Below are 20,113 nucleotides of genomic sequence, written 5' to 3'. Positions count from 1 at the left end.
GACTGTGCTCTGTTTTCTATATAAAGCACCATTTCAGACCCTTCCTCTCTCATGTCCTATACCAGCCTCAATTGCATCAACTGTATATCATCACAGCTGGTCTTCAGCGTGTAGAGTTTGCACATACGGGTCCGTCGCGGTTGCGTCTTTTCTTGTGTTAATGGCACAGGCCCTATGGCAGGTGCAGTTTCTCCATCCGGTCATGGACTCCTGTGTGAGCGGCTTTACATCATCAGACGCAGTCGCTGTTAGAGACAAGTCCGCGACACTCCTGCGTCTGCCTAACTATCCCCCTGTAACCTCCTAGGTGCGCCTACTAAAATCCACACTCCCTGCGCTTTGTGTCTCTGTGCGGTAACAATCGGGATGCATGTGCAGTGCTTCTAACATCTACATGAACTTCGGCATTATGTGTGGTCAGTGCGCGACTCAGAATCAGGCCCACAGTGTTGTAAGTTAAATGCTGTTATTGTTGCAAGAGCTACACTCTGATTATGAGGTCTCTGGGCACAGTAATAGCACATTCTAATCAAATGCTGTTTGTATAAGCGCCACACACTGGAACCATTGCTGAGAGTGCCCAGCCAATGCAGTAAAGAACAGACTACAGCATTCTGTGCTGGACCAAGGATTGCACACAGCTTCTAGAGTGACCTGATAAACATCCATCTAATTATTTTCCCTAAAGCACTAACGCTACAGTAGAAATATATAAATCCTTTTAAGCGTCACAAAGACAGTTTGTAAGTTCCTGGCTTTTATTGCCCTCTACCAGCATTTTAGTGGTTTCCATGGATGTACAGTGAATATAATGTGTATCAGTTCCAGTTCTCAGCACCCAGCTGTATAGTGCAGGAAGTATGCAGCCAGACAAATGAGAGCAGGAAGCAAACTCTTATAGAGGTCACAGGAAAAGGGGAAAATCAAGACCTTCATAACAAAGTGAGTGCTCATTGTTGTAACATTAAAAGATAGTGTCTTCCTTGTTAGCAAAGAGGCCAGCTCATGTCTACTGTAGATTCTGTGAGACCAGGTCGGAGCTTCGAATGCATTGCATTTGATGGCATAAATGATTTTTTAAAGTGGTTGCTAATATAGAATGGAGGCAGCCATTTTATTGACTGCGCCACCATTAATCTCCTGTGGTTCAGTGATTGGGGATCAGATGCAGTAATGACTAAAGGCAGTGGTTCCCAAACTTTTTCGAATCACGGTGCCCTAGAGTATCAGTATTTTTTCCATGGCACCCGTAAGCTGTATTAATTATGCACTCACTTAAAACGCCCGTTTTGACCTTTAAGCACGCCTGCGATCTAATTCCACACCCCCGTTTTCAAGCACCTTCCCCTGTTACCACCCACATACGCCTCCTTCTGTCACTCAAAATAGCAGGCATTCGCTATATAGCGAACAAACGATTTTCGGCCGCACTGACTGGTTCGTGCATGCGTATTACAAACCGTATGCATGCGCAGATGTGCGAGCATCGGTCAGAACGAACGAGCGGCCGCTTACGGGCGACTCTGAATCAGGCCCTAAACTAGTAATATGACCGCCTTGACATGTATTAATAAGCACCGGTAACTGTGGGTCTCTAGACTTAATGACCTCTCTATGCTCTACTGAACTTTATATAAATATCTAATGGCAGTATAAACAGTGCTTTTCACCTGCCAAGCACATAGCTGTGGAGTATGTTGCAGTATGTCTGCTATGTAATAGTAGTGCGCTTTAGCCAGCAGTAGGTTGCAGTTCTGTGGAACAGGTGCAGCAGACTTTCTCTGGCCTGAAACAAAGAGCGATATCTCTCTGTGAAATGCAGTCTGGCAACTAAGGTCACCGGAGAGAGTTTTGGCCTTAGGCACAGCCCCTGGCAGCCGGCGGCCATGCAGTAAAGATGTGCAGACTGCTGCTGTTTATTGAAGCGCACTGTGAACATCCAGCATTCTTTTTATTTTCATTTGACCCTTTGATCACTTTAGACTTGAGAATCCTACTGCGATTTGTTTCTAGAGGCGTTTTATTGATCAGCTCTGTGAAGTAATTTGATTCTGCTTACTCTGGTGATGCCAAATTGATTCTCAATAACTTGGTCAAAAGTATTGCCAGTTCGATTTTTACATTACTTTGATCTGTCATTTCTCCTTCATGTGCTAAGTAGGAGCTGGCACTTTAAATTTTTAAGTGTGACTAGCTCCTCCCCCTCTATACTCCCCTACAAGCCCAGTCTAAGACTGTGCCTGAGGGAGCTGGTTGTATACTTCTCACACGGGTTTAGTATTAGAGTTTATTTTAATAGCTCTGCTGTGCTGAAGAATAGAAGACTGTAGTTTAGTGAGTATGCCCTGGCTTCCCGTTTAGCAGGGTAGTCAGGTTTAAGAACTGTGCGTTTTTTTTTATAGGAGTAACCATGTGCTGCAGCAATCAGTGTTTACACTGATAGCTGTAATGAGCAAGCTCAGTGGCTTTAGTGCTGTGTGGGGTCTACCTCACACAGTGAGTATTCAATAATGATATGCTCTGCTATAGCAGGAGCACGTAGCTCAGTGGTATAAAAGTGACTGAGATATAGCGAGCCTGTGCCATAGTGGCGGGGAGGAGCCTAACTCAGGAATCCTGCATCTGAAGTGTGCTGGCGGCCATTACACGGAGGGGGGACACTGCCTTCTGATAAAGAAAGCTGCTGCATTAAGAATGAGAGCCTACCCAGAGTCTGTAAGTGTACAGTGGGGTTTAGGCTTGTCAGGAGAGCATTTAAGGTAAATAGTAACTACTTTCAGTTAGTTACTAGTTGTTATGCCTAGCGTTTTTTAGCACTGCTAGGAGTGCTGTTTGGGCAAGTGAGACCTTATCTGACCTTCTCTCCTGCCTCTCTACCTATCTCAGTCTTTACCTATTAACACTTTCCACTACACTTACTGTTGTCTGTGTGGGGTTTGTATGTACATGGCTGGAAGAGGCTCAAAAGCGTCTCAGAAGTCACTTACATGCACAATTTGTGCATATCAGTTTACGCACGGCCGGCAGTCTTCTAACTCCCTATTGTGTGTCAATTGTGATACTGAGTAACAGGCTCAAGTGTCACCACGGAAGAACAGCCTTCTTGGAGTGCGTAGTTTACATAGGTTATGTCGTGAGATGGAGGCTTCTCGCAAGAGGGAAGCTTCCAGGTCGGCTACTCTAGAATACAGAGAAGATTAGCATGGCCCCTGCGCAAGGATGACACTCAAATTCGTGAAGCATTTCATAGTGCTCACTTCAGCAGCACATGTACTAAAATTGGAATGCAAGTCTCAACACAGAGACTGTTACTCTCAGGTCTTCAGTCAGATGACTCTGAGGAGGAAGAGTTGCCCCCTGTAGAAGAGGGCAAATATACAAAATTTGCATGAAGAGCTCCAAAAGGAGCCTGAACCTATGTCTGAAGGGATAGAGGCGTTCTTTTCTGCAACCTGCCAAGACTGAAACAGGCTACGTCTTTTCCGATTTCAGAGGAATTGGGTTCTCCTCCGATTTCAGCTTGAGAGCATCCGGATTAAAAAATTTCAGATGCCCCGGCGCTTATTATCTTCCTATCCTTTTCCTGCAGATAGCAGAAAATCTTGTGAGACTTCCTAAGGTAGATCCTTTTGGTCTCTCGTCTGTCTAAGAAGACTACGCTACCGATTCCTGGAGCCACGTCTTTGAAGGAGACATTGGACAGGAGATTGGAGAATACTCTCAAGTCCATTTCTACAGCTACAGGTTCTGACTCTTCGTACTGCGATGTAAAATGCTGGATTAACAGAGCTATTTAAGGGAATGCAGACACAAAAAAGACTGTTGAAGCTATTCCCTTCACGGGAAGTGTCTTATTTGAGAACTAGATAAATGGATAGCTCAGGCAACTGGAGGTAAGTCCACTTATGTTCCATCTGCTGCTCCGCCTCCTAGAAGATCCTACTTGGGACCCTCCTTGCTGTCCTTTAGTGCCCTGGGACGTTGTTGTAGTCGCTTCAGAGGAGGACCTACAACTTCCTGTGGTTACAGAGGACGTGGAAAAGCCGCATCAACGTCTGCACATGAGGAGGTTAAGTTCACTACAAGTTTAGTGCATGACTGGCTTCCCTCTCACCTGGGGGATCCCAGAGTGGGAGCGTGTCTCCAGGGCTTCATAGAAGTATGGATGGAATCTTGTACGGGCAAACTCGATTTTCAGTTTTAACCCCCTTACCATAGGTTTGCCAGTTTCTGACAGGAGTGTCGTTTTACAGCAAGCTATAGTCAAGCTTCTGTCCATCCACGTTCCCGGTCATCAGACCCGACAATGTTTTTACTCCAGTTTTTTTTGTAATTCCGAAGCCAGACTGTTCGGTGAGGCCTATTCTGAACTTGAAGGATCTCAGCTGAGGTTCGCAGTTCGGAATTCACATTTCCAGTTTCAGGCCTTACCTTTCAACTTATCAGCCCTCAGGGTATTCACAAAGGTCATGGCTGTGATGATGAGTATCCCTTTGGAAACAGGGGATCACTATTATTTCTTACCTGGACAATCTTCTGTTGAAGGCCCATTCCATTCCAGGGACCAATTACTGCAGAACATCACAGCGACTCAGCCTCTCATTCGCCATGGGTGGATCCTGAATTTTCCCAAGTCTCATCTGCAACCTACGCAGAGGCTACAGTTTCTGGGAATGGTCATAAACACCATATGTCAGCGAGTGTTTCTCCCTGAGGAAAAAGCAACTTTAATTCAAGAGATGGTGAGGACGGTCCTTCGACATTGTTTGGTATCAGTGCATGTTTGCGTTCGCCTCCCGGGGAAGATGGTTGCGGCATTCGAGGCCATTCCTTATGGACGCTTTCACTCCAGGATGTTTCAGCTAGACCTGTCTCAGTGGACAGGATCTCATCTTAACCTTACTCATTGGTGAAGGAAAAGTCCCAGAACTCGGATATCCCTTCTCTGGTGGTTGAACTCAGGGGGTCATTCAGACCCGCTCGTGAGCGCAGGATGCTCGCAAGCGGGTCGATGTTGCCCCACTGCGCATGCGCACGACGGAGGGAGCTCCGTCGTGCGCATGCGCGAGACCCGGATAGCGACGGGCTCTCCGTCGCTCCGGGTCTCGCACCAAAGGGGGCGTGCTGTTGATATTGATTGACAGCACGCCCCCTTTGGTGGCTGTGCCGGGGGCGTGACTGCCAGACGGAGGCGTTCCCATGGGAACGCCTGCCGTCTGAAGCCGGCCCCACTGACATCACTAGTGATGTCAGTGGGAGTGATTTTGGCTCTGATAGAGCCAAAATCACTCCTGGGCTTGCGGCAGCGAGACCCTACCGCAGGGTCTCCGTTGCAAGCCTGATGGTCGCGATGGTCTTGACCATCGCGACCATCATCATGGACGCTCGCATAACCACAGCTATGCGAGCGTCCAGGAGGATGCTCCATTTTCATGGAGGAGGGCCCTGATTCAGAGCGAGTGCTCTGGTCAGAGCGTTCGGCTCTGAATCAGGCCCTCAGTACACCCACTGGACGGAAGGAGATTCGGAGTGTGGGATTGGACTCTTCTCACCACAGACGCGAGTCTGATAGGATGGGTGCTGTGCCTCCCAAACATCACTTTCAATGCCGCTGGACAGCACAGGAAGCGTGTCTTCCGATAAACATATTAGAATTGCGGGCAGTGTTCTACGCGATTCAGACAGTAGATCACCTGGTGCGGGGCCCGAGCAGTCAGGGTCCAGTCGGACAACACCATTACAGGTGACGTACATAAACAGACGAGGCGGATCCAGAAGTTGGGTGGCCATGAATGAAGTAAGCTGAATACTAACCTGGGCAGAAAGGTTCGCGATGGCAATCAGAGCAATCTTCATACAGGCATAGAAAATTGTGAGGCAGACTACCTCAGCCGGCAGGACATGCATCCAGGGGAATGGGCACTACATTTGCAGGTTTTTCAGCAGCTTGGCCATCGGTGGGGTCTTCCACAGGTCGACCTCATGGCATCCAAACAAAATCATCAACTGCCTCTCTACTACTCTCGGACAAGAGACCCTGAGGCAGTGGCTGTGGACGCACTGTCAGCTCCATGGCAGTTCCGATTTGTCTATCTGTTTCCTCCGTTTCCTCTTCTCCCTCGGATTCTACAAAGCATAAAAATGGAGAAGGCCAAGGTTCTATTGGTTGCTCCGGATTGGCCTCGCAGAGCTTGGTATTCCAAAGTTAAACTTCTGCGGATCGATGATCCGTGTCCCCTTCCTCTGAGAGTAGATCTCTTACTACAAGGTCCTTTAGTCTATCCAGACTTACAGCGGCTACGTTTGACGGCGTGGTAATCCCTACTATGTATAGAGTTCGGAAGATAGTTACTTTTAAATTACCACCGTATTTGGAAGACTTATGTTTCATGGTGTGAATGTTGAGGGGTTCCTCCTACAGTATTCAACGTAGCCAGACTTCTGCTTTTTCTGCAAGCAGGTTTCTCAGCCGGTCTGCGGTTGGGTTCTCTGAAAGTTCAAATTTCAGCTCTGACGGTTTTCTTTCAGAAGAAGTTGGCCTTGATACCGGAGGTACAGACTTTTCTTCAAGGTGTGATTTGGTTACTTACAACCTACCTTTGTTCCTCCTACAGCTCCATCGGATTTGGATCTTGTACTTTCCGTTTTACAGTCTCCTCTGTTTAAAACTTTGGAGTCAGTGGAGTTAAAATACATTTCTTCTCGCATTGGCCTCAGCCAGGAGGGTATCTGAACTGGGAGCTCTATCCTGTCATCCTCCATACTTGGTATTTCATGAGGATAGAGCGGAACTCCGTACAAGAATGGATTTTCTTCCTAACGTGGTTTCGGCTTCCCACATCAACCAACCTATCGTGGTACCGGTTCTTCAACAGGATTCACCTTCGTCAAGATCTTTGGATGTTGTTAGGGTTCTTCTAATCTATGTGGAGAGGACTGCAGCCGCATGTAAAACAGACACTCTATTTGTTTTGTATGATGCTGTTTGTCCTGGTTCGCCAGCTTCCAAACAATCGCTGATCTGCTGGATTCGTCTGACATCAGACAGGCATGTATGGCCTCATCTAGGGAGCCTCCGTCTTCTATTACAGCGCATTCCACTCGCTCAGTGGGTCCCTCGTGGGAGGATGCTCGCGGGGTTGCCATGGAATCCCATTGAGAACTTGTGACCAATCCTCAAGAGGTGAGTGGACAAATAAAAACCCACAATTTCTGACAAACTCCAAGCATTGATTAGGTAAGAATGGGCGGCCATCAGTCAGTATGTGGCCCAGAAGTTGAATGACAGCATGCCAGGGCAAGTTGCAGAGGTCTTGAAAAAGAAGGGTCAACACTGCAAATATTAACTCTTTGCATAAACCTAATGTACTTGTCAATAAAAGCCTTTGACACTAATGAAATGCTTGTAATTTTACTTCAGTATACCATAGTAACATATGACATAAAGGTCTAAAAACACTGAAGCAGCAAACTGTATGAAAACCAATACTTGTGTCATTCTCAAAACTTTTGGCCACGGCTGTATATCTGCAATGCATGGTCATTCTTACATTGCTGTGCACTATGATTCATGACTGCATACTACAACATACTGCTAAAGGTACATAAAAGTACTATAAGTCGCACTGTTAACTTCTTTGATCGTATAAGAAACATTTTTTTAATTCAATGTACAGATTAAAAATTAGATTTATTGTAATAATTGTTACCAAATATTTATATAAAATTTCCCATAACACAATAGTTATTAAAATATAAATTTGTATTGTGCTTTCAAGTCCCATCACAACTCCTGCACTGTGACTCCCTGTGACCTGTTGTGTTCAGTAGCTGCTTTCATTGCCTGTTTTCGCTTCTCATCACCTCCTAAGGCTGCGGGTCATCAGCTAACCTTTACTGGGGAGAGGTTGTTTACATTGAATTAGCACCTTCCACATTCAATACGTTTGTGTGTACTAGGAACTGTTTTCATCATTCATTTCCTCTCAGATGTAAAGTGGGATGTATTTTTTCAATAGGTTATACAGTTAGGGCACTTTTATGTTTTAGCTATTCTACCCACTCTGTGTTAGTATGAAATGAAGCTGAAAAAGATGTTGGCAAATGTAAAAGGCTAGAATGATATTATCTATAGGCTGTTAAAAAAAGAAAAAGAAAAATATCTGTTTGCTTGCTCTAAAATCCCTGCCTAAAGACTCCTGGGCCTGCTGTGCACCCGAGACAACATGGTGAGGGTCCATAGCGTCTGTGCAGATGAATACAGTCCAATATGCTACTGAATGCATGTTGGATATATGAATTTATTGTGGAATTTCTTGTGGACAAATGTAAAACATTAAAATGTATTACCAGCGTACTTGGCACTTTGCAAAATAATCTGTTGATTGAAGTGTAGAATATGGTAACTAAGGAGCTAAATCTGGGACTGTTAAACTTTTTTATTTTAACACATAGGGCCATATTCAATTAGGGTTGAAAAGTCTGAATCTGCAGAAAAGTATCGAGGATGACGTAATTTCGACATGTGGAAAGTTTCCGCCCTATTCAATACCAAAGACTTTTCGCGTACGCAAAAAGTCAGTGCAATGTAATAGGCTGAAAAATTTCGCCTATGAATAGCAGGCGGAAAAAGTGCAGAATTGCGGTTTTGGGGTGCAAACTTCGGGAAACCCCCCTGCACCCTTGGGACAGTCCCCCAACGATAAACTGTCAAAACATTTTTTTTAAACTTTAGAACACCCCAAAAAAGTACTTTCATTTTGGGGGTGACATAGTTCAAAGTTGGGGGACAAACTTAAAAACTAGCGAAATAGACTTCTGGGGGGTCCCCAAGTATGGGGCAAGTGTTTTTTTTTTTTTTTTATTGCAGGTGCTTGCAGCAGGAGGATTTTATACGTAATTTAAAACTTCAGTTTAGCAACTTAAAAATATGCTAGCACCCATTTTCAAGTGCCCCAAATTTGCTGGGAGTACTTATTTTCACACAAAAAATACTGCTTAATGCTATTCTTCACCGCTTGTGTTAATGCGCTAATTGGCACAAATTGACACTACTTAAGTACCCCAAATACCTTCATTAGTGTTAATCGGGGGCATCTTTAGTGATCCCCAATGTTAGTAAATTTTTTGGGGGGTGTCAGGCCGAGTTCCCCATTTTTGACAGGACTTTTCGCCTGTTTCAGTTTTGCCTGGTGCCGTTTCTGAGTCCTTTCTGTTTGAATACGGTGAATAGCGTGAGTGGGCCCGATACTTTTCTGCATGCAAAACACGCGATATAGGCGTAAAGTCCGACAGGCGAAAAAGTATCGCAGCTGCGAAACTAATTGAATACAGCCCATAGTTAAAGCACTTTGGAAATTATATTTCTTGTTTGGTTCACTATAGTAAAGTAGAAGCAATTTCTCTGTTAATCAGTTTCTTTCATCCAGAAGTTGGACGGCTTCTGGATTGCATAGCTCATTCCTTCATTTTGCTGTGGATTCAAAATGCACGATTGCCATAATAACCCCTCTCCTCCTCCACCATATATTTTTCGATTGTAAATTTGTGCTAGAAAAAAAGAAATGCTGGTGTGCATTATTCATGTATTAACTGTAAATCCATTGAATGTAACACAGTATGGATTGAGCAGTATCATAGAGGAACAATTTATTAAAATTCCAAGGAACAATGACAACCATCTACATTAGAAAAACATCAATAGTATAAATAAAAGTATAAAAGATCATTGGAAAAGTACTACTCATGGATTATCTAACAATGATCTATACGATCATAAGCACTGAGATCCCACCTTGGGATATTACCGTCAAATATTCAAATCACTCATGAGATTTTATAAAGTTAAATCCATGCCTGGTATGGTGGGTTTTACTCAGCTGCAGCAGATTTTTAGATTGCCCTACAGATTAGAACCAAGTTGTATGTCCAATTGACAGTGGGTGTTAGATTGTGTTTCGGGTGACTTTAAATGGATCCTACTTGTAAAACCTTAATGTATGATAAAATAAGAAAGTGTGTACACAATATATAGAAGTAATTTGCACCTTCAGTTTGCTACACAACTTTCCGATGTGACACGGATAATAACACTATATCACTATATGAATACATGTGAGCGGCTTTGCAGGATTGGAATTGTATTTTGCGTCCTCAATGTTGCAGATTGCGGGTTTCCTCCATTAGATACTTAGCCGAAGACATCACGTCCAACCTGTATTTTTCTAGTCCGCTCAAAGTGCTTGTTTTTCATCAAGGTATATCCAACAAGATGCTGAAACAGCTTAACATGTTTCCTTGTAGAGGACAACTTTCTCATAGGCCACTTTGGCAGTCCTTGTGATAAATTATAATAATTCATTTGATTTTTGGGCACCCAATGAAGCTATTCAATTGTTGCTTCGATCGGGAGTGAATGACATGGTTATTGTGCTCGTCGCAACCATCTAAAATACCATGTGGCGTGCCCATACAGCCAACTTTGCGGATTTCTGCTTGCCACTCTGGCCTCCTGTTCGGAGCCCATCACCAATGGACGCACAAAAAACATTTGTATCCCCCCCCTAAAATAATCCACCGGGGCGATTCAACTGTTGAGAAGACTAACAGAAATGTGTGAAAAGTCCGTGGTTTGGGCGCCCTATTCAGGACTTTAGACTGGTTTAGCTGCTATTCGCTGCTAAACCATGTCCAATTGGGCGGGACAAGCAATTAATGAGCACCCGCAAACAATTGAATTGCTAAATTGGGCACCCTTACTAATCATGGCACTAAAAACAAGTACTATGGGGGAAATTCAATTGTTTTCAGCATGACTGTAACTAATAGGCGCCCGACAGAGCACCAAGTGTTGCTTTGATTGTGCGCAAGTGCCGCAGGCATCCATTATACTGCTCCCACCCTCCTGTGGTGGTGAGCAGAAATTGGGGAAAAGTCCGTATTTTGGGTGCACAAACAGCATTTTCTTTGTCGGATCCAGTACTTTAGACTACCTACTCTCCTGGAATGCCTGGGAGGCTACTGATCCCAGTTTTACTCCTGGACGTCTGGAGAGAGGGCACGTCCCCAGCAGTCAGACGCCCAATTGCTAAGTGAAGTGAGCAGTCTGGATGGCCGATTACGTGAATTAGTGTGTCAGATGGCCCCGTCCTTGCTTCACAACGCCGTTAATAGCGATATTGTGTAGTGGGGGGGTAGGGCCACGATGATGCAATTACTCAGTCACGCTGCCCACTTGCCCCCTGCAGAGCCAACCTCTCCTGGAAAAGGCAGCCAGTAAGGCTTGAAAGTATGTCCTGCCGTTTCTTCCCCCAAAACATATTGGTGTGTTAATTGTCTTATAACAAAGCACATAATATTTAGGCACTTTGTAGATTAACTGTTAAAAAGTAATTAATAAATATATGTATTCTACAAGAGAACAGGGCTTTGGATTTCTTAAATTGACAGACACAAGTGAAGAGCCTTGTGCATGGAAAAGCAGGACTCTGGAAACACAAATCTGTGAAGTGACGTACCTCTCGGGAAATCTTGGCAGATGCAGGGCTCAGAGATCTGTTTTAGGTCTCTGTAAGCAGCAGGACTGTTGAACTGAGGCATGAGGACATCCAGCAATGAGAGGAGCACTGGGGAATGTGCTACCACACAACCTGCAGGGAAAGTATTACGTGTTTATTCCAGAGCAGCCAGTCACACCACCCTCCCGCCTTCCACTCTGATAGTGTCAACTAAAGAACAGTGTCAGATCTTCAGGCTTTAAATTTGTAGGCCAATATTAATTAAGGAAGCGATGACTGTTCATTAAAAGTTTGACAAAGTGTGATGCATTTTTTCCTACCTATTCTGTTTTGATGATAAAAATAAAAACAAACCTCATAAGTTAAACTAATGTGCTCGGGAGTGTAATACACTACCGTTCAAAAGTTTGCTGTCATCCAGACAATTTCGTGTTTTACATGAAAACGGACCTTTATTTATCAAATGAGTCACAAAATGAATAGAACATATAGTCAAGACATTGGCAAGGTTAGAAATAATGATTTTTATTGTAAATAATAATTTTGTCCTTCAAACTTTGCTTTCATCAAAGAATGCTCCTTTTGCAGCAATTACAGCATTGCTGACCTTTGGCATTCTAGCTGTTAATTTGCTGTGGTAATCTGAAGAAATTTCATCCCACGCTTCTTGAAGCACCTCCCACAAGTTGGATTGGCTTGATGGGCACTTCTTGCGTACCATACGGTCAAGCTGCTCCCACAACAGCTCAATGGGGTTGAGATCTGGTGACTGCGCTGGCCACTCCATTACAGACAGAATACCAGCTGCCTGCTTCTTCCCTAAATAGTTCTTGCATAATTTGGAGGTGTGCTTTGGGTCATTGTCCTGTTGGAGGAGGAAATTGGCTCCAATCAAGCGCTGTCCACAGGGTATGGCATGGTGTTCCAAAATGGGGTGATAGCCTTCCTTATTCAAAATCCCTTTTACTTTGTACAAATCTCCCACTTTACCAGCACCAAAGCAGCCCCAGACCACTACATTACCACCACCATGCTTGACAGATGGCGTCAGGCACTCTTCCAGCATTTTTTTCACTTGTTCTGCGTCTCACAAATGTTCTTCTGTGTGATCCAAACACCTCAAACTTCGATTTGTCTGTCCATAACACTTTTTTCCAATCTTCCTCTGTCCAATGTCTGTGTTCTTTTGCCCATATTAATCTTTTCCTTTTATTGGCCAGTCTCAGATATGGCTTTTTCTTTGCCAATCTGCCTAGAAGGCCAGCATCCCGGAGTCACCTCTTCACTGTTGACGTTGACACTGGCATTTTGCGGGTACCATTTAATGAAGCTGCCAGTTGAGGACTTGTGAGGCATCTATTTCTCAGACTAGAGACTCTAATGTACTTGTCTTTTTGCACAGTTGTGCAGCGGGGCCTCCCACTTCTCTTTCTACTCTGGTTAGAGCCTGTTTGTGCTGTTCTCTGAAGGGAGTAGTACACACAGTTGTAGGGAATGTTCAGTTTCTTGGCAATTTCTGGCATGGAATAGCCTTCATTTCTAAGAACAAGAATAGACTGTCGAGTTTCACATGAAAGTTCTCTTTTTCTGGCTATTTGGAGAGTATAATCGAACCCACAAATGTGATGCTCCAGATGTTCAACTAGCTCAAAGCAAGGCCAGTTTGATAGATTCTCTAACAAGCAAACCTGTTTTCAGCTGTGCTAACATAATTGCACAAGGGTTTTCAGGGGTTTTCTAATCATCCATTAGTCTTCTAACGTGCATAGCAAACACAATGTACCATTAGAACACTGGAGTGATGGTTGCTGGCAATGGGCCTTTATACACCTATGTAGATATTCCTTTAAAAACCAGACATTTGCAGCTAGTATAGTAATTTACCACATTAACAATGTATAGAGTGTATTTCTGATTAATTTAATGTTATCTTAATTGAAAAAAACAGTGCTTTTCTTTCGAAAATAAGGAAATTTCTAAGTGACCCCAAACTTTTGAACGGTAGTATAGTATAGTATTATTAAGCTATTTATATAGTGCTTGAGTATAACTAAGAGCTTTACAGAACAAATCACTTGCATCAGACACTGCCTCAGTGGAGCTTACAATCTAGATTTCCTGGACACACACACTAGGTTTTATTATCTCAGAAGCATATAAATATACCATGTATGTCTTTGTGATGTGGGAGGAAACAGAGCTTTTGAGGAAATTTAGTCAAACGAGGGCAGAACACACAAACTGAATAAAGATAGTGCTATGGTTGTAATCTATCCCATGACCCCAATGCTGTGAGGACGCAATGCTAACTGTTGTGCTACTGCGCTGCACTAACAAAACATTTTCCTCCACCCAGTAACACTCAAACAAAGTGATGTTTAGCCATTCATAGCTGTGGAACGCTGTTATTGAACAGTTTAATTTGCCATTATTTGATATTCTCCTATTGTAAAATACTTAGTATAGTGTGTTCTTTGTTTATGATATCATTAGAGAGAGATGTAGTAATACTGTTTAAAGAGAAATCCGTGTCCATTATTCCTTGTGGTTGTGAATAGCAACTGTGTTAAAATGTGTCAGTGCTTACCATAGACATTGCAAATATAGGGTTGGGGCATCATAAGCTTTTACTCGCAACCCATAGAAGTGCACGGGAAAGCTTGAGATGTTGGCACTACTGTAACTGCCAACATGTTCGCAGCTGGGGATCATGGCGGCGAATTGCGAAGAATTGAATCTCTCCCCCCCCCTAAAAAGAAAAAAAAAGTGATTGCATCATAAAGTTACAAAATTCTGGGGAAAAGTCAATTTACGAATTAAGCATTTACCACACCTAATTAAAGTTTTACTTTACTAGCAGAATAACTCTTTAGCTTATACTCAGAACTGAACATGTTTGTACTTTGCTTTTACATTGCCTTATTCCAGTGGTTCTCAAATTCAGTCCTCCGGACCCCACACCCATCACGTTTTCCATGTCACCTAGCAGATGCACAGGTGTAGTCATTACTCACTGAAACATTTTAAAAGAGCCACAGGTGGAACTAATTATTCAACTTGTGATTCTGTGAGGAGACCTGGAAAACATGCTCTGTTTGGGGTCCTGGGAATCGAGTTTGAGATGCCTTATTCATTAGGACTTTATTTCTACTGCAGACCAATAAAAGGCCCTATACTTCGTTTTATTTCTAGTGAAACAGCACCACCTGTGTCTTAGCAAAGCCTTGTGCTGGCTTAGAACACAGAGACATGTCTGCTTGCCATTACTGTGTCATTAGTGCCCTCTAGTGGACAAATAATTAAATCAGTAGGGAAGATTATTTATGTAAAGCATGTGACTTAAGATGGCCATACACCAGATCAACTATCTCCAGCCATCCAACTGCCCAACTTGTCTGTACAACTGAAACAGTGCTCCACACACCTAGACAACATTTTCAGGCCAGCCAGCTTCTCTCCAATTTGTGATATCACAGAAATAGGTGGACAGTGTCTTCCTACTTATGCATGATTTAAATAAATATTTTTTTTTAAAAAAACATTTGCATGTCTAATTCAATAAAACTGTGATTATTTTTTTTTTGTACAATTATTTTTTTTTATATTGAACTACAGGTCCCAGCATGGCCCGGCTGCCAAGGTAAACTTGCACTTGGAGAACCACAAGTGCAAGCTTGCCCTTGTACCTGTAGTTCAGTGTCACCTGCAGTGATTTTTTTTTTTTTTAAATAAGATGTGCATCCCTTGCACAGCGAGCCCATGTAAATATGGAATAAATGTAATATTAAAGTGAACATTTGTTTTAATTTTTTTTTTAAATGTCAGTGAGTTTAATTCAACGTGAATTGAATAGAGCCGGGAAAGAGCTCCCTGAGCTATTCAATTCAGCGTGCTGTTTTGTGTGAGAACTCCGGTTCTCGCCCCTTTAAACATGGTGTTTAGTCACGAGAACCGGCATTCTCAAACTAAACTGCTCGGCGCGATGCTGTTTCCATGGCGCTAAGGGCAGAAAACCTCATCGCGCCAGGAGTTTTGTCGGATTTCTGCTCGCACTCCAGGGAGATGCAAGAAGGATTCCTTAGTCGGGGTTAACAGCGCACTGAATTGAATAACTCCGGGAGCTCCCTCCTGGCACTATTCAATTCGCATTGAATTGAGCCCAGTGTGTTTATTTACATGTTTCTTTTTTGAACTACAGTTGTCAGTGGTACTGCAGGTGGCAGCAGGCCCTGCTAGCCAGTTTTGACTGCTGGCCCATGCCACGGCTCTTACTGTGTTACCAATAAGATTGGATATGTATCTATGTATGATATATGCACACACACTGCGTCCAGAACTTGCGGAGGTCCCTTGCCACCAGCAAGATGGAGCAGTGTCAGAAGGTTCCTGCAGCTTGTGGACAGAACTTGCAGAGGTCTGCGGAGGTCCCTTGACCCCAGGAGGATGGATCGGTGTCAGAAGGTTCCTGTAGCTTGTGGACAGAACTTGCAGAGGTCTGCGGAGGTTTCTTGAGCCCCACCAGTGTCCACCTACTAAATGTTCAGTTGGGGGGAAAGTTGCAAACGATTATCAAGCAATTATGTGGGGGAAAAAATGCTACTGTTAAAACAAAAAGAGAAAAATAATTAAATTGAAATAACTTTTTTCACACATACCATCAGACCCCTTCTTTGCTTTTGTCAGTCATGCCTACCCATGCACAGCAGCTTGCCCACCACACACAGCAACTTGTCACACAACCACTTCTCCATTTGCAGGGCAGGTTGTCACAGCCCCCCCAACACCACACAAGTCTGCAGAGCAATCTATCACCCCCATCTGTTTACATGTGTGCCAGCTCCTAGAGCAATATTATTACACCAAAGGAGGATGACAGGCCAACAGTTCAGGGAAGGCTGGAGTCCAATAGCAAGTTGGAGAGGTGAAGCCAGGGTGAGCTCCAGGTGAGTGGAGTTAAGGAGTGGGGATCAGCATGATATGAGGGTCCCGTATGGTAGCCCAGTGGTTGTGTGCACGGAGCTGGAGCCAGAGTCAAGCAGCACACATCTATGACTCATGACAGACGAGGACCGGCGGCCAGCGATAGCCAAGCAAGTAAGCTCAGGAAAGACCTGACAAACTGACGCAGCACATTATTGCAGCCTGTACATGGCTGTGACCCCAACCTGTACTGTGCAGAGCAAAAGTAGGCGGACAGAGGGCCTGATTCCGACCCGGTCGCAAACGCTGAACGCTCGCAACCAGGTCAATGGTGGCCCAGAGCGCATGCGCACGACGGAGCCGGCTCCGTCGTGCGCATGCACGAGACCCGGCTAGCGACGGGCAATCCGTCGCTCCGGGTCTCGTACCAAAAGGCATGCTGTCTATGTTGAGTGACATCACGCCCCCTTTGGTAGGCGGGCCGGGGGGGGGGGTGGCTACCCAAACGGAGGCGTTCCCATGTGAACGCCTCCGTTTGGGGCCGGCCCCACTGACATCACGAGTGTTGTCAGTGGGAGAGATTTCGGCTCTGTTAGAGCCGAAATCTCTCTGGGGCCTGCGGCAGTGAGACCCTGCCACAAGGGTCTCGTCGCAAGCCCGATAATCGCGATGGTCTTGATCATCGCGGCCATCTTCCTGGCCGCTCACTATAGCTGTGGGTGGTCACCCACAGCTATGTGACCGGCCAGGAGGCCGTTCTGAAAAAATAAAAGACCGGCCCTGATTCAGAGCGAGCGCTCTGTCAGAGCAACCGGCTCTGAATCAGGGCCAGAGTTCTAGTGTATGGCCAGCTTTACAGAACGTGTTTCTCAGATGTTCTCTTTACATGATTACTATGTTAATTCTTCTTGGAAGCAGTTTTTGATGTTCTCACAAATGTCATTTTGCTTTTAAAAGACATCTTCATCTATGTGTTATTTATTATCTTTTATGAAAATAAGTCATGTATTTGCAAGGAGCCAGTAATGCACTGTAATATATGTGAGGGAACGAAAGGCTGGAACAAGATCTGTGTTCTGTGCAAGTTGATCATCTTGAGTTTAACTACGGCACGAAGTATCAAGTGCCTAGAAGGCATTGAAACTCCATTGTGTTGCGTTGGCTCTTGTTCATGCCAGTCACCCATCTCAAGTGCATTCTGGAGTCATTTCACTGTCTGGAGAACTTGATACAGTGTCTAATCCAATGGATAGTAACTTGTGACCTTGGGGTAAACCCCCATTCGTTATGCAGTAATCGCTCTGTATGTTCTCATTACTTACTGTTTGCAGCTGTTGACAGTGAGAAATATTTTTACAGATATAGTCTACAATCCCTTAATATTGTATTTCATCAATTTAATTCAGACTTCTATTCTGTCCTAGCATTAAAAGCTACTTTAAAGTTGTGCTAAATAAATCTGTAGTCTGTGATTCCCTGAATGATGTCTTCAGTCTCCATCTGTTCTGGAAGGCATAGACATTCCGTGTAGTTGTAAACCGACAGATCTGTTGCTGCCTGCGGCACTTGTATGGCTACAGAATGACGGTCAAGAATTTGTCAGTTCAGTACAGTTAACAATCCTTGACAATCCATGAACTGTGAGCAAAAGGCAATAAAAGAAGCGATGGGAACACATTCACCCTCTGGAGACAAAGATTTGGGCTGCAACAAGAGGCAGAAAACTGGAGAGATCCCTTTGTAATATTGTATCCTGTCTTCAGATTGAAGAACAATTTTAGATTTACATAGTATCTAACAGTATTTCTTCCTTAGATAAATATCATAGCACCATATAAATATGACATTGCAGAAATGCTCCTTGTAATGTAGTTTAATAGTAACTTGTAGAATGGTCTTTGTAAGTGTAGCCTGTTAACAATTGTTTTTTTTTCTTACTTTAAATTGACTTTAATTATTTATTTTTTAAGTTTCTTATATAGCGCAGCATATTCCGTTGCACTTTACAATTGTAAACATTAATAGAACAAAACAGGGTTATAACAGACAGATATATAGGTAGGAAGGCCCTGCTCGCAAGCTTACAATCTATATGTAAAACCCTCTCTGCATAAGAGATGTGACACTCTGTCTGGTGTAAGCTACTAAATAAAACACATGCTCACATCTCTCAGGATGAATGACAGCTTTACTCTGTCTCTAGCAAGGTGTGATGGTAGCAAATCATAATCTGTATCAGCGTCATAATCATCATCCATTTACTAACATGGCATCTCTAATTACAGCCGGCTTAAGCAAACTGTGACTTGTCAGGTGTTGTGAACTGATCAGGCAGATATATTGTCTTGTTTTCTTACTGACACATTATATATACATTTTTTATTTCCATTATAAAACAAGTTTCCTAAAAGTTATTGATTGGTAAAGCCAAAGTAGTGGTATGCCTATATCATATATTATGTAGTAGGGGAAGGAGAGTATGCTTACCACCTCCTGGCGGGATTGTGACCAAGTCAGGATTCTGACCACCGGGATTTTGAGTGCCGGCATCCCGTACCCATTGGGTTGGGTACGAGATGCTGGCGTTTAAGATCCTGGTGGACAGAATCCCGATGCCGGCATCCGACTGGGTCACAATGCCGACAGAAGGAGGTAAGTTTACTCTCCTAACCCTCCCTCCTTGAAGCTCAAACCTTACTCACTCCCCCGCAGCCTAACCATAGACCTAATCCCAATACTTACCATCGGGATGCTGGCGCCAGGTTTCTGACTGGTGTCAGGTTTCCGGCGCTGGAATTCTGAGCGCTGGCATCCCGAAAGCCGGGATAATAACTACATTCCATTGCGGTGCATGGGTGACATTGACGCAACAATCGGTCCAGCAGTTGTCACTCACATTCCTAATTCTTAATATGTCAACATTGTAACTCTTAATATGAGGTTTTAATGGCACTATAACCTATTTGCAGATTTTTTTAAACATTCATAGATGCATACTGGAATGTAAACAATACTTTAAAACAGAATGTGTGCCTTTCCTTTTTATAGTTACTGTACGCTATCATATTTGTACCATGATATGAAAATATAATGAAATATATACACGTGTGTTTGTGTATATAATATATTATTATTATCCTTTATTTATATGTCGCCACAAGTGTTTCGCAGCGCCTTACATAGTACATAGAACTAATAGGTGAACAAGAAATGAGTAACTTACAGTACATTACAGTGCAGGACAAGGACATGGTTTATATACATTGCTGCAATAGCGATTAAAGCACTCACAGTAAGCAGCAGGGAGTTGGCAGTCACGTGTTAGGTGCCCTAATGGTGAGTAAGGAGTAGAAGAAAATGTGAACAGAAGCACATGAGGGAAGAGGTCCCTGCTTGTGAGAGCTTACATTCTAAATATGTGTGTGTGTGTGTGTGTGTGTGTATATATATATATATATATACAGTACTCGAAGTGTGCCGGTATACAGCGGTATGATATACCGGCACTTCCTTCGAGCACTGAGCCCTGCTGTGCCTCCCATTGCCCGCCATGAAGATGTTTGTTCTTGCAAAAAGAAAAGATTGCAAGAACAAACCGGTTTCTATTGAAAGAGCGCAGCACACAGCGCAGCCATCATTATTAATCTGGGACTGTCCGCGAGCTAATTGGAGCTCCC

General features: G+C 43.7%; 1 protein-coding gene and 1 pseudogene across 8 annotated transcripts in view; both read left to right on the top strand.

The window, feature by feature from the left end:
• FBRSL1 (fibrosin like 1) overlaps positions 1-20,113 on the top strand; it is a 581,862-nt gene that overhangs the window by 236,723 nt on the left and 325,026 nt on the right. The gene's annotated exons all lie outside the window — the stretch shown is intronic.
• On the top strand, positions 3,182-3,254 carry LOC148519327 (U6 spliceosomal RNA; annotated as a pseudogene).

The sequence above is a fragment of the Taudactylus pleione genome, unplaced genomic scaffold (assembly GCF_031769625.1).
Source record: "Taudactylus pleione unplaced genomic scaffold, aTauple2 ptg000191l, whole genome shotgun sequence".
Classification (NCBI taxonomy): domain Eukaryota; kingdom Metazoa; phylum Chordata; class Amphibia; order Anura; family Myobatrachidae; genus Taudactylus; species Taudactylus pleione.
Note: the sequence above shows the minus strand (reverse complement) of the source record. Positions and strands in the feature narration are given on the sequence as shown.